Below are 4,652 nucleotides of genomic sequence, written 5' to 3' on the forward strand. Positions count from 1 at the left end.
ATTTCTCAAGCTACTCTAAAGCTTAGCCATTTACGAGCTACTAGGGGGACCTTGTGGACCAACAGATCATGGGCTCCAACGATTCGAGATTAATCGGCTAAACTCATTAGTCCGATCTAACCCCCATTCGTTAACTAATGGGACACTCCACTATAGCCCATAGTTGAACTCCCCTCACTGTAGATATATTATGTCCACTTAATAACCATAATTAGTAAGTCGATCCTTCACAGGTTGATCGTAATCACAACTAGGTCAAAAATACCGTTTTACCCCTGTGAATACATCTTGTTCCTTAAGTTCCTATTGATCCTCTGACGAACAATTTTGATTCATAATCTCTATGAATCAAATCCTTTCTCTATCATGAGAAGGTGGGGCCCCGATCGTTCAAGACCTGGAATCAATACTTAAGAGAACAGCCTATCTGCTAACCCTAAATAGGGTAGGAGTGAATTCCATCTTGCAAGGCTATGTCCCCAGTTATTCATCCGGTCGTATCCTCAAAATGGTAAGCTTATTGAGCAGTGCTGTTGGACTACTCTCACCGTTTGAAGATCAAAGGATAATCCCGAACAAATAGGAGTTCATAGCTAGCTCAGGATTAAGATCGAGTTAACCTAGGTTATATAATAAATGAAATAGACAGTTTTAACAGTAAATGATCGTTATAAAGAAAAGTGACTATTTTCGTAGTCCAGTCTATATGCAAACTCATTGCATAGGATGCCCCCACTCACATGTCTCAATATGAACGATTTGTGGATCACATCGTTTGTAGTACCTTACAGCTTCTTGTAACAACTACAAAGTAGGTCGTATCCAATAGTGTTACCAGGATGAGATGCCCAATTTCATTCATATACTTATTAGACTATTTAGGCTATATACTATCAATTTGATCATGTTTATGTCACTATATAAAGTTACAGCATTCAGACTATAGCCAAGGATGTGTTTATTGGATTTCCATAATAAGATGCAAAATCAACAAGTCATTGATAAAATAGAATGTTTAACAGGAATTGTGAGTTCTAGGACATTCCCAACAGAGTTATATGCTTTTAGGACTATCGAATGATGGGTTTAGTCTTGAAAGAAATTTTAGATTTGAGGGGGGGGGAGGGGGATTCATTTCGACGCTTTCTATGTAACTGTTACTACTTTGTAGGTTGTCGTTTAGGTGGAACTAGGACACATTCGTAGCGGGGGGAGACGGGACGTATATGTTCTAATTGTTTTTTAGATTATCTTGAAGCCTAAATGTGCACTTTAAAGGAAGTTTGTTCTTGGCTTATTTGTAGGGATTCGAGAATTGAGTTATATGCTTTTAAGACTATCGAATAACAGGTTTATTCTTGAAAGAAATTTAGGTGGATTTAGGGGGAAGGGATTCACTTCGACGCTTTCTATGTATTTGTTGCTACTTTGTAGGTTTAAATGATGTTTAGGTGGAACAAGGACACGTTCATGAAGCCTAATTGTGCACTTTAAGGGAATTTTGTTCTTGGCTTATTCGTAGGGATTCGATAGTTGTTTAGGTTTAAAGGGTGTTTATATATATGTTTAAGTGGATTTATGAGACACTCGTAGCATGGGGAGGGGTTCACGTCTTGACTATAACCATTTTAGTCAATTTTTAGATAGTAAAATGGTTGTTTGTGGTATGCATGTGCTAATTATGAACATTATTGACATGTTTGTAGCTTGAGAGGGGAATGATTCCTCATAACCATTTTAAACATTTTGTTTAAGTATTTGTGTGATTGTTAAGATCTTTTTGTGCTGGGTTTTATCTCCTAAAACTCGTGGTTTGCAAACAATAGAACTTATTCTGAAAATTTAATAAGTTGTTATTGAATATATTGTTTTTTAGAAATCCAATAAACCTAAAAGTCCCTTGACTATTACATGAGTACTTGAACTTTATGTGCAGACATAAAAGTAGATTAGGTTCGAGTAAATAGTCAAAAATTATCTATAATATATGAATAAGGTTGGGTGCCTTATTCTGGTAACACTATTGGATGCGGCCTACTCTGTAGTTGTTACAAAGAGTTGTAAAGTTCTACAAAGTACAAACAAAGTGATCCTAATTTGTACATGTTATGACATGAGGAGTGGACACATCCTGTGCAAATAAGTTTTGTGCAAGATCAGACCACGAAATCAGTCACTCTTACTTTATAACGTTGTTTACTGTTTAAAACTAACTATTTCAAAACGATGACCTAGGTAACTTAACCTTAATTCTGAGCTAACTACGAACTTCTTTTTGTTCGGGATTATTCTTTGATCTGCAAAAAATGAGAGTAGTCCAACATCTCTGCTCAATAAGCCTCCCATTTTGGAGATAAGACCGGATGAATAGCTGGGGACATAGGGTGCAAGACGAAATTCACTCCTACCCGATTAGGGTTAGTAGAGAGGTCGTTCCCTTTAAGTGTTGATTCTGGGTCTTGAACAAGAGGCCTCACCCTCTCTTTGGCCCTAAAGGAATTCAATTTGTTGATTAGATCACAAATCAATTGTTCATTACAGGATCAGTGGGACTTGAGGAACAAGAGGTAATTTCGGGGGTAAAACAGAGATTCAACCCAGCCGTTATTACGAACAACCTGTGAAGGGTTAACTTACTAATCATGATTATATCGAGTGGACATAATATATCTACAGTGAAGGGGGTTCAGCTATGGGCTTTAGTGGAGTGACCCATTAGTTAACGAATGGAGGTTAGTTCGGTCTAATGAGTTTAGCCAATTAATCTCGGATCGTTGGAGCCCATGATCTGTAGGTTCGCGAGGTCCCCCTACTAGCTCGTAAATAGATTAGCTCTAGGGTAGCGTGATAAGTTAATTTAAAATATTCAAATTAGAATTAAACGAAATAGGATAAATAATATTTAAATATGATTTAAATATTTGAAGATGGAATTGTGTAAAATTAATTTAATATTTGATATTAAATTAATTAGAATTATTTAAATTTCTTAAATAATTATTTATTAATTTTATTAAGAAAAGTAATTTATGAAATTAATTTTGTAAAATTAATAATATTTTCAATTTTATAAAATAAATTAATTTATGAAATCAATTTATGAAAAGTTGGAAAAGAAGAAAAATACACAAAATGAAAAATTAGCATTTTCCATTAATTCTTCAAGTTGCTCACACTAAACCCACTTCTTAAGTCTTCAATTACTCCAAGCATGAGCTGTATCTCATGTAACCATTCTTATTTCATGATAATCTGCAATATATTGAAGAGATTGGAGTGAATTTGAAGCAATGCAACCGATAGAATTTTGCTGAAAATTTGGTTGAAGAAAGAGTTCTTCATTTTGGGTTGCTGTTGTGAGTTTGTCTCCAAATTCCCTTGATTCCAACTTATTTTGAATCCCACAACTCAATCTAGAGCACCAAGAGAATAGTAGGGAAGATCTTGGGGTGGTCTACAACAAGATTCGGAGGACATTTGCAGCTGGATACAAGCTTTGAAGAAGTTCTACAAAGGTATATCATGAAACTCATTTATTTTTGTTATAGCAAGCTTTCGTTTCTTCCAAAATTAATGTATTAGAGTGCTTATGGATCACGGTCGCTTCCGCTGTGTGCTGGTACGTTCCAACAATTGGTATCAGAGCATCATATAAGCATTCAATTCGGTTTAATTTTGGTTTGGTGGGTGTTTTATATGAGTTATATGAAACTGCTGCACTGATATGGTTCTTTGAGATTTGGCTTTTTATTTCTCTTTGATTTCTCAATTAAATTTTTAATGGACTCTTGCTTGATGAGCTTATATGTGTTCCCAAGAGTCTGTAATTTATTTGGAGTCATTAGAGTTGAAATTAAGTTGTAATCGAAGAAACAAGTGAAGAGGCCGTGTTGCAGATTCTAGTTTATCAGCCTCTGTTCATATTGTTGTTGAGATTCAGTAGCTAAACGATCGTTTAGCTTTAGGCATTAGACAATGTTGAGAAAAGCTAGACGATCGTGTAGCTTCAAGTGTTGAGCGTCGAAGTGTTGTGTGCTAGACGATTGTGTACCTGCGGGACTCAACGATGCATTGTATTGCTATACGATGGCATTACACGATCGTATAGCTTCGCGTGAGAGCTAAACAATACGTTGTATAATTATGCAATGGTACTACACGATTGTGTAGCTTCGGGTGGGAGCTAAACGATGCGTTGAAGAGCTATGCGATAGCGCTACACGATCGTTTACCTCTATACGGCAGCTAATCGATGCGTCAAAGAGCTATGAGATAGTACTAAACGATTGCTTACCTTTGTGCGCACACTAAACAATCAACTTCAGGTGTTACACGATGGCGCTAAGCGATCGTGTAGTATTTGTTTGGAGTTAGACGATGGAGCTACACGATAATGTTAGACACTAAGCGATCTTGTAGCATTGTCCGACACTAAACGATGACACTATGTGATAGAAGGAAGACACTACATGATCATGTAGCTTGGTCAAATGCCATGCGTTGATGCTACACGATCAGGCAAACGTATGATGATGGTTGTCAATGCTAAACGATAAGTCGAAGCGAGATGTTGAGCATGGAGTGAGAGCAGCCGGTTCAACTAGTTCTCTTAAGGTCCAGTCTGGTTTAGCCTCAAATGGTTTTTGACTGGG

This window comes from Benincasa hispida, chromosome 1 (assembly GCF_009727055.1).
Source record: "Benincasa hispida cultivar B227 chromosome 1, ASM972705v1, whole genome shotgun sequence".
Classification (NCBI taxonomy): domain Eukaryota; kingdom Viridiplantae; phylum Streptophyta; class Magnoliopsida; order Cucurbitales; family Cucurbitaceae; genus Benincasa; species Benincasa hispida.